The following is a 10,590-nucleotide window of genomic DNA, read 5'->3' on the forward strand; positions in this document are numbered from 1 at the left end:
TATAACATATTCAGAGCATGGTGATTTGTGGGCAGGGCAGGGAAGGGGCAAGGGTGATGTTTGAGCCGCTGGCTTGGGTAACAGGGTAAAAAGTGATGTCATTCATCAAGATTGGGAACACAGGAGGAACACGTTTTGGGGGAGCTAAAGAGTTCAGTTTGGGGCATGTTGAGCTTTGTTATGCTTGGGGTCATGCAAGTAGAGCTACTTACTAGGCAGCTGACATTTAGGGGAAGGTATGGGCCGGAGAGGTGGGAGTTAAAGATCTGAGCTCTGATTAAACCCGGGAAGGGGCACGAAGAATAGGAAGGGGAGAGGAGTCAGAGAAAAACCATGAGGAGCAACATTTAAGGAATGGAGAGCAGCCAGCAACCTGTACCAAAAAGGGCTGGTTGCAGAGGGGCTTTGGACTCACAGAGGTCCAGGCAGGACAGTTTCAAGAAGAGAGTGGGGCAACAGTGCCAAGTGTTTCAAGAGGGCAAGAAGGAAAGCCCTGGAGACTGTCTTTTGGATTTGGCAACGAAGACAGCATTGATGAGTGTGATGGGAGTGGAGTTGGGCAGAAGTCCAGTGACAGGGGCTGAGAAATGAGTGGGCAGGGAGAATGGGAGACAGGGTGTCGACGCTCCCTCGGACTGGGGTGTGGAGGGAAGGGGAGAGTTTGTCCAAGAGCAAGGAGTTTGTGTCAAACACGATTCCATGGGAAGGCCTGGCGGCGGGTAGAGACCCAGGTGTAGCTAATGTCTTGTTCTGGGTACAGGAGGGCCTGGGAAGGACTTAGCTGCCAGGTGCTGTCTCGTTCGTGGAACTGGAATGAAAGCTCATCCTCGGGGCCAGCAAAGGGATTTACCCTAAGATGAGTCCCGGGCATTGTGGCTGGGTTTTCCCCACTCTGCATCTAGTTTCCTTGATCCATTGAATATCTTGGGCTTGTTTTGCGGAATGACTCAGGAGCTTGAGCAAGCTTTGCGTACTGAGTTTCACCGCTCTGGGGGAGGGGAAGGCTGATTTCTTTCCTGATAACTGAGAAACAGTCATTAGATATTCAAAGAAGGACAATTAGCCCCAGCTTCAGGGGCAAAAAAAGGTCTCTAAGTACTAGAGAATTCTAATGCTTGGATCTGGGAGCAAACAATGGATGCTTTTATTTCTGCCACCCCCTACATCTTAATAAAAATAACAATATAACAGTTAGTGAGTGCTTTTATAATTGTCAGGCACTGTTTGTGGGCCTACGGCTTTATCTCTGACATGGAATACTCTTATTATCTGTTTGACATGAGGAAGTTGAGAGTTAGAGAGGTGAAGTGACTTGCCTGGGGCATCCAGCCAGTAACTGGAAGAGCTGAGAATTGACTGCCAAAAGCCTAAGTTCTTTACCACTAATGCAACCCTGTGCTTCACAGGATGTCTGTAGGTGACCCAGCAAGGCTGTTGGATTGCTGAAGATCCCACGCAAATGGCTGCAAAACAAGGGTCTTGAAAGAACCTTCTCTCCAGCCAAGATTTCTCCTGGGAAGGAAGGGACAGGATCATCTGAGCTTGTTCTGAGGATCCTTGTCACCTGAGACCCCCTTCCATGGCTCCCTCCCCTGAGCTTAGAAGCTCAGGGATAAAGGGCCTATTCACTGGGCCTCCCAGAGCTGGGTCTGGAAGCTAGCCCTGGCATCAATCAGCCAGTGGTTAGTCCCTCCCTCCAGGAGCCTGCCTTCCCTGCCCCTCCCTCTGGACTCCACACCTGGTATCTCTTTCTTGTGTCCCTGAGCCCAGGGTGCAGGAGGCCCAGGCAGGTACAGGATCACTTTCTTCCTAAACTGTCCCTGAAGGAGGGACAATTTAGTGTGCTACCCGCCCCCACTGTCAGTGTACACTTCCAAGGGTTCCTGTGGAATCCAATCTCCAGTAAACACCCAAAGAGGAGGAAGTGGGCCAAGCAATGAGCCTGCGATTGCATCAGGGCTGACGTACTCCCCCTGCCTTTTCCCCCATCTCAGTCTCCACAGGAGCCCCATGGGGCCAAGCCCAGGCCCTCTCTCCTTCATTCAGCCTAGGAGGGAGGCAAAGGGTAAGGCGAAAAAGTAATGTTTACAGAGTGCCAACCATGCACCATGTAACAATAATATCTGGCTTGGGACTCATTAGGCACTGGATCAGGAGCTCTACTTCTGTAATAAGAAGCAACTAATGTTTATTGTATGCTGGTGCTATGGGGTTTTCATGTACCATCTCATTTAGTAATTCTAGCAACAGTCTTAGGAGTTACTATGATTATGATTACCTTTTCCAGCTGAGGAAACAAACTTAGAGGGGTTAAAGATCAGAATTTATCCGGGTCACTGGATTGGGCATTGGAGAGACAGGGTTTGGACCTGGGTCTGTTTGCTCTTTGCTTCACCATGATATGTTAATTAATCTAATTTTTCACAATAAGGGTAAGGTAGTTATTATTAGTGTTGGTTTATAGATGGGGAAACTGAGACTCAGGAAAATGAATTAACTTGCTTGAAGCCAAAGTGCAAGTCTCAACTCTTGTCACCTTTAATTCGATGCCTTCATGCTGAACTCTAGTGGGTCCAAGAGGAAGGAACCCTCGCTGGAGTGTTCCTACGTAAGAGTCCTTCTCAATGCAGGGTGGGTTTCAGATCATTTCTTCCCTCCCCCATCTCTAGGCCGTGATAGAATCAGCACCTACCTCTGTGAAGTCACTGATCATGTTGGCTTGTGGTCACTTGCTGAGCCAGCCTTCCCTCTGAACTGCCAGCTCTCTGAGGGGCAACTCTGGCTATTCAATCATCTCTCTGTACCCACTAGTGCCTGACCCAGAGGAGGGCTTGTTTGAATGAATTGATTCATTAAGGAGCTGGGATTGGAGTCTGTCCTTTGGGCTCTGCTAGAACCATTTCCACTCCCTCACCCTGCTACAGGGTCTTCTCACCAATGAGGGCTAGTTACACAAGCTGAGACGCAAATGGCCAAGGCAGCAGGTGAGCTGACTTAGAATCCTTTCCCTCTCCTTCCTTTTTTTTTTTTTCAGAAGCCAAGGAGGTACCATGAAAACTCAAATGTACTGGGAACCAGTCTCAACCCCCAAGTCAAGGAATGCAAAAGGTGAGGAGTCTCCATGGTAACAGTAGCACAGGTGTGTTGGTGAATACTTAGTTCCTGCAGCTTGCCAGGGAAGGCCTGCCCAGTGCCGGTTTAAGGGTTTGCATTTTCTGGCTACGAGGGAGCTGCATTTCATTTGTTCCTCTAAATGGGACATTACAGGAGACTTTGCTTTTTATTGTTTCCATTTTCTTATAAGTGGAAGGGGGAGGAAAAATACATTTTCCTTCCCCTCCCACCCACTCAGAGAAAACTCCAGAAAAACACCAGCATTCCCATCAGAGGCTCTGCTGCCGCTGGTCATGAAACCCCATCATCACTTAAATCACTCCATTTTAAAGGTTTGTGAAAACTGCACCAAATTGATTTTTCCCATATCCCTTCTATCTGTCATTTCTGTGGTTTCTCTTCTTCACTGCTGCATTTCCCAGGGGCAGGAGAGCAAGTCTATACGGAAACTTGAGGTACTCTTATGTGGTTTGGGAACCAAAAAATAAAAGTATTTGAGAGGGTACCAAATTGTTTCTCTTTCTTTTACTTACTCACGTACTTACGTATTTATTTTTACCCTGGGTCTGTTGAAAAGGATTTGGCTCACAGATTCCAAACTCAATTTAGCTTCAGGCCTTAATCACTCCTGAGCAGAGAATCTATGGCCACAGGGATGGAAAGAACTTTAGAAGTCACCTACTTTAGAAGTCAGAGGTCCCTTGACTGTTAGATGACATCAATAGTCAAAACTTTAAAAAATGAGGAAGGGGGCACCCAGGTATGGTTGCCAGCTTTGAGTTGAGCCAAACAAGGACATTAACGAAAACCAGCTATCGTGCCGTACAACCACTGCTTCATAAAAGGAGGACCATTTTAATACCAAAAAAAAGTAGGAAGGGTAAACTCTCAGAAGGCAAGACTGTCCCTTAAACTGAATAAATTTAGCATATGAAAATTTACCTCTTTATCCTTCTTTTTCTCCTTTCCCCAGGCACTAGCACCAGTCTCAGGGTGAACATTGGAGAACCACCGATTTAGTTAACTCTTCCTACCAGTATTTCTTGGAGATCGCGTCTTGGCCTCTGTTTGGATACCTCTGCTGGCTGGGATGCTTACTCCCTTCTCTCTTTGGATGATTCAAGCTGTTGCTTCTTTTTCATCACCCTCTCTTGCCTGGCCTTCTTCAGGCTGGTTAATGTCCCTGTTCCATGCTTCCTTATCTTCCCTGCAGTTACCACTTTTGTAGTGCTTATCAGACAGTGTTGTAATTGCCAGTTGACACATCCAGCAACAACTAGACTCAACTTCTTGAGGACAGGGTCTACATGTTTTCACTGTAGGATGTCTGGACCATCACAGGGCAGAAGCTCATCAATAATTGTTGACTGAAGGAATGACCTTCTACCCACGAGACTAAGGAAACAACAGTAATAATAATCATGACAATAACTAACATTTATTTATGTGTAGTCTAGCCTGAAAACTTTATATGATTCTAATCAGGAACAGGCTTTTATATCAGCCCATTTGGAATAAGATGAAAATGATAATATACGGAGCATCAGTTTATCTGGGAATTTATCCTACAGAATTCCCCTAAAAGGGCTCCAAGATGTATATGCAAAAATGTCCTTTGCAGTACTGTTTGTAATAGCAAAATATGGGAAACAATCCAAATATATACTCGTATATCATTAGAGGACCTACTAAATTTTAGTGCAGTCATACTATGTAGGCAGTCTTTAAAAGAATAAGATAGATCTAAATGTATTGACATGTACTGTCTAAGACATATTAATAGAAACCCGTTTCTATTAAACACACACATATGCACACATACATGAATATACCGAAAAAAAATAGGAATGTATAGAGAAAAATCTGGAGGAACAAATGACAAATACAAATTGTCAATAGCTGTTCTTTCCCTGGGTATGATTGTGGGGGACTTTTACTTTATTAAACATTCATCTCTGTAATTAAAAAAATGTATAAGAAGCTTGTCTTATTTTTAATAGTTATTAAAGAATAATTTACATACCATAAAATTCAGATATCGTTTTTGAGACTGGGGGCAGGGAAAGATTATTTATTTTTTGAGGGGGAAAGATTTTTTTAAAACACAACGAGAAGGAAAGGCTTCTGAGATTGAAGCTAATCTAATCTTTTGTCCCTTTGCCTGCCCTTTTGTTCCCTTTCCCACAGTGGGTCACCTCACCCCTCTCAATATCTGTGTGGCCTGGAAAACTCCTTTTCTTTACCTGGGCTTGTAAAAGGAAGGGTTGCACTAGCTGACTTCTGAAGTTCTCTCAGACATTACTGTGGTTCAGTGAGTTTATAGTTCTTTTGCTCTCCCTCCTACCCAAACTCATTTTCAGGGAGGATCTGATCATCTCATTCCCATTACATGAAAATGGCTGGTGAGGCCCAGTTTATTTTTTCTCTCTGGTGCTGTTTACATTTGAACAAAAGATGAACTATTATTTGGATTTAAACCAAGAAAGAGACCTTCAATTGTGCAGTTTACATGCACACAAACTGAGAATGGGGTATGGGATGTTTTGGGGGCCATGACAACTTCTTCATCCTTGAAAAACATAGTAGTAGTCAGGATCGTTGGTGTGGAGATGGGTACTCGAGGTTACTAGTAGGTAAAACGGGACCCACTGTGGAGGGAAAGTCAAGATTCTGGCCATAGCACCTGCTAGAATTAAGACAACTGCGCACCACTGGGGAAGGAGTGCTCTCGATTTCACAATATGACCTTGATTGCCCCATTTAACCTGGTACTTTGATGTCTCAGTGTGTAGAAACATTATCACGGGCAGAGAGCATATATTAAACATTTATACACACACAGATAATCTAAGTCACTCTGAAACAGGTTGCCATAATGAAAAGAGCTTACACTGTTAAACCAACGTCCAGAATGTGAGTAGATTGTAACCACATTCTCATTCCAGAAGCAGAGGGCATACAGGTTGAGGGTGTGGGGCGGTGGACAAAGACTCCCTGGGTTCAAATCCTGACTGTCATATGCTGTCTGGGTGACGTTGGTCAAGTTCGCTTAACTGGCTTCACTGTTATTCATCTGTTTTCCCATATGTAAAATAAGGATAATAATTTCCAAATCCTAGGGTTGTTGTGAAAATTAGTTAATACATATAAAGGGCTTAGAACAACTGTCCTCAATAAATGTTAGCTGTGAACATTATCTCCTAATCCCTTCACTGTGTACAGAGAGTTGTTGCTTCACTTCCAACAGCTCTTGTTTCAGTTACCGATACATTTTTTGATGCGTATTTTCCAACTGCCGAACGGGGAAACTGAGTCTCGAGGTATCCGAGAGAATGCTGTGAACTGAACCCAGCAGGCAAGGCAGCACCAGAGGTTGAAGTACTGGGCTATAGTCCGCAGGTGATTCCCAGGACCACCTTGAGCAGATCCCTACGCACTCTCCGGGCCTCAGTTGCCTCATCTTTACTAAGATAAAATAAGGAAGTTGAGCCATGTTTCCTAACGTTTCCCTCTCCCTCGCTGCCAATTCCTTAAGTCATTTCCTTTCTGGATTTCTGGCTGAAATCCAGTGACACCTGAAAGCGGTGGAGATGGGATCCTGATAGTTGACTGGCCGAGGAAAGGATCTAGAAAGAGATCGTGGCCTTCCAAGTGCACTCAGGCCCAAGCCTAGATTCAGCCGCAGTTTTCCAGCTCTTACCCCGCAGGAGGAGAGGGAACTCTCCGCCCGCGGCCCCACCCCCAGAGCGAAACTTGAAGTCTCCCGGAATTCACAGTTTCTCCCCCTCCCCACTGGGCTCCCCACAGCCGCACACAGGGAGCAGACTGCCGGGGTGTGTGCAGGGCTCCAGAGGCTTCCTGCAGAAGACGATTGGCAAGGGTGGGGGATGGTTCCTGCAGCCGGCGGTAACCGGCGCCCTGCCCCCTCCGCCTCTGTCCCAGTAAAAGAGGGTTGTAAAATTCCGGAAGAGAGATTAGAGGCAAGGGATGGGTGGGGCGGTGAATCAGTACATTCCTTCCTCCTTTCTGCCATCTCCTCCCCTGCTATCGCTTTGGGAGGGTTGGGTCCTCTCATGGCCTTCTCCTGACCGCTCCATTGGCAGGGTGCAGGCAAGCTAACTAGTACTGGGCAGGACCCTCCTAAACTCAGCTGAACTTAGTAGAGCCTGGATCGCTTATTTTGCAGCTCATGACCCCTTTCGGTATCGGGTTGGGGAATTTTGGTCGTTGCTTCCAAGTGGGTCCTTTTGATAAGACTGGCTCCCACTTAGTGAGCAAGCCCCTACTTATGAGGCAGGGTCTGTGGTGGGTCAGTCTTATCTTCCTAAAACTGCAATGTAGGCCCACCTTATCTCAAGGAAGGCAAGGAATCTGAAAACTCAGAGATGTTAGGTAACTTGCCCAAGGTCACACAGTGGCAGAGCCAGGAATAACCCCAGCTCTATTGGTTCCATAAATTTCCCACCACACCCTGCACCTTCCTTTACTTTAGGGCATTGAAGGGCAACACTTATTAGGGCATAGCGAAGTAATATGTATGGACCACCCCCCACTGTTCTAGGTGCTTTAGATAGATTGTCTTTAATGATTTAATTTTTTCACAACACCCTCCTGAGATAGATGTGATCACCATGCCCTATTACACAGGAGGAAACTTTAGAAGTCAGGAATTTAAGGGGGCAGACCTGGGATTCCTGTATCTAGTACAAAACCACAGTTAAGGTTTGTATAGTGCTTGACAGTTTGCAAAGCACTTTTAAGATCTTCATTTCAGAGCAATCCTATTTCACAGATGAGGATAGAGGTTCATTTATGAGGTTAAGCCATCTGTCCAAAGTCACTAAGCTAATAGTAAGTAGCAGAGCCTGCAATTTTGAAATAAAGTCTTATAGAGCCATTAGCAGCAAAGCTCGTGACATTTATTCATTCCACAGTGCCAAGTAACATTCTAATAATTGTATTAATAGCTAACATATTGAATGAACACTTATTGTGTCCAGTGTGATGCTACCTCAGTTATATACACTAACTCCTGTAATACTCAAAACTACCTTATGAGCTAAGTACTGTTACCTTTTCCATTTTGCAGATGGGGAAATTGAGACTATATGAAGTAACTTCCCAAGGTTACACAGCAATTAAAAGGCAATGCGAGGATACCCGATGAAATAGTCTAGAGTCCCAGGGTGGGAATCAGGCACCCGAGTTGTGTCCCCACCTCTATCTAAAACCACTTCTCCAAGGATTTCGGTTACTGTGTCACACAACCATTAACTTCTTTCTCTAACCTCCGTGTGTGACAGGCTCACAGAACTCCTGCTGTCAAGGAGCTAACGTTCTATGAAATCAGTCAGGAAGACCAGCCAGCTTTGCCTCACATGGGCACTGAGAGGATTAATAAGCTAATGGCACTTGGAATGCGTTAGCAAAGGCACTGGATAAACTCAGGGTACTTATTATATGTAACACTCACTGCCAAAGGTGGTTTATGCTGTAATAAGGCGCCTGCTGCCCAGTTCCCAATCTGTTTGAGGTGTGCAGCCTTCCTTGGGGAACCATTTGGATGAGGTCATTCATGTCAGAGGTTAGAGCATTTCCCTGCTGGCCTGGTGTGTGGGGAGTTGGTAGTGCCATGGTCTCAGGACTTCTGCTCTCCAACATCTCAGAAGGGATTCCAGGTTAATCTAAGGGATACCGGTTATTGACTGGAGTCAGAGACTAACATGATACTGGTTTGGGCTTCAGAAGCAGACAACCTGGGCTGAATTTTGTTTCCGTCACTTCATCTCTCTGAGCCTCCAATCCCTTTTAAAATGAGGATAACAATACCCTCCTCATAGGGTTATTTTGAAGCATAAACTTGATACGGTATTTAAAAACATCTTGCCCACCGCTTAGAGAGATGCTTTATAAATGGCAGCCATATCGTACGTAGCCATTATAATTACCCTTATATTATTATATTATTTACTCTTATTTTAAGGCCAGCCTGAGAGTTAGATGGAGGGAAGATTCAGTCATTTGATCATCAATCTACTAGACTACCCCAAGTAGGTCAGTCTAAGTAGGGGAGAACGGTGAAAATAGGCATTTACAATACAATGTGATAAATGCTATGATAGGGAATTGCATAAGGTATTTTGAGACTTTAGCAGAAGGATCAATAACCAGGAGACTCAGCAAAAGTTCTGCAGAGCATAGAGTTCTCTGTTTTAAGTGTGTGCTTGGAGGAAGTGGAACATGCTGCCCGCGGAAGGCAGGTAGAAGGCAAGCTGCAGCTGAGCCTGCGCTCCTCACCCAATGAATGGCAGCGAGTCTGATCGTCAGCCCCGCTTGCTTCAAAGCCTCTCAACTCCCACACAGCCCTACAGCCAGGCTTGACCTGGAATAGCCCCTGCTGGGCCACCTGCTGGTGGTGAACATCTTGGGTTCTGTGCTGTGGCTTGATGTGGCTGAGTCATGAGACCTTTCTTTTTACTGCTAAGCTCTAATGGGTGCCTTCTGGTCAGGAGCAATGCCCCAGGTTTGCCTCGTGGGGAAGGCCTCATGATGATTACCGACCACTGCTTCTCCCCACAGGGCCCGATAAATAGACATGTGGTGGCGAGGGGGTCGGAGGAGAGGCAGCCCAAGGGGCCGGGGTCCCTTGTAGACAGGTGCTAGTTCTGGGCAGATGGGACTTCCCAGGGTGGAGAGGGGGGACAAAGCACCTCCCTCCCACTAATTCTCCAGGGTAAGCCTCCTGTCATTGTCCCAAGCCAACCTCCAGGGCCTCTTTCTACTTGCCATCTGGCAGTGACCCAGACCAGTCTCCCCATTCACCGGTGACCATATTTTCCATGATCTGACAAACAATTAAAGAATGTCTGGCCACCTTCCACCTGCAGGAAGAATGGTGGAATCTCTAAAACATTCCCTGCCGTTAAGGGAGACGTCAGGCTGGAAAGCTTGCAATTCAGGGTCTCCTGTTCATCAGACATTTTTTTTTTTTCCATAGTTGAATCATGGATACGTGAAAAGAGCCCCATGAGGCGGCCGATAACTCTTTCCATTTAACAGTGGACAATACTCAGAGCGAGAAAATAACTTGCTCAAGACGCTACATTCCGCCAGTTAGAATTTTGGTCTGTCAGTGAAGGTTCATAGGTCTGAGCGTGTGTGGCGGGCAGGGAATTGGGGGGAGACACAGAAACGTTCTTTGCCATTGCAGACGCACACGCCATTTATTTGGGGCCTCGAGGAAGGGCAGCCAGGAACTGAGCTGCCCTGGTCCTCACTTCTGAGTTGGAAATCCCCGAGCAAAAGGCTGGGTCATCGCCCTGTCACAGCACGATCTGGCCCCAGGCCCCACAGACCGGGACGCGGGGAAAAAGCCCTTCGACCCTGTGGGTCACGTGGCGCACTCCGGCCCTCTCCGCAGCCCAGGTGCAGCTGGGCGGTCCGCGTGGGCAAACAACTCGCCAGGCCTTGTTCTGC

General features: G+C 46.4%; 1 long non-coding RNA gene across 2 annotated transcripts in view; it reads left to right on the forward strand.

The window, feature by feature from the left end:
- Positions 1-5,140, forward strand: part of LOC308501370 — a 39,478-nt gene extending 34,338 nt beyond the window's left edge. For both annotated transcript variants that reach the window (XR_013993876.1, XR_013993877.1), the window contains exons 5-6: positions 3,035-3,108; positions 4,088-5,140. This is a non-coding gene — a long non-coding RNA (uncharacterized lncRNA). The remainder of the gene's footprint in view (positions 1-3,034; positions 3,109-4,087) is intronic.
- Positions 5,141-10,590: the final 5,450 nt, after the last annotated feature.

This window comes from Rhinolophus hipposideros (assembly GCF_964194185.1).
Source record: "Rhinolophus hipposideros genome assembly, chromosome: 8".
In the NCBI taxonomy this organism is placed as follows: domain Eukaryota; kingdom Metazoa; phylum Chordata; class Mammalia; order Chiroptera; family Rhinolophidae; genus Rhinolophus; species Rhinolophus hipposideros.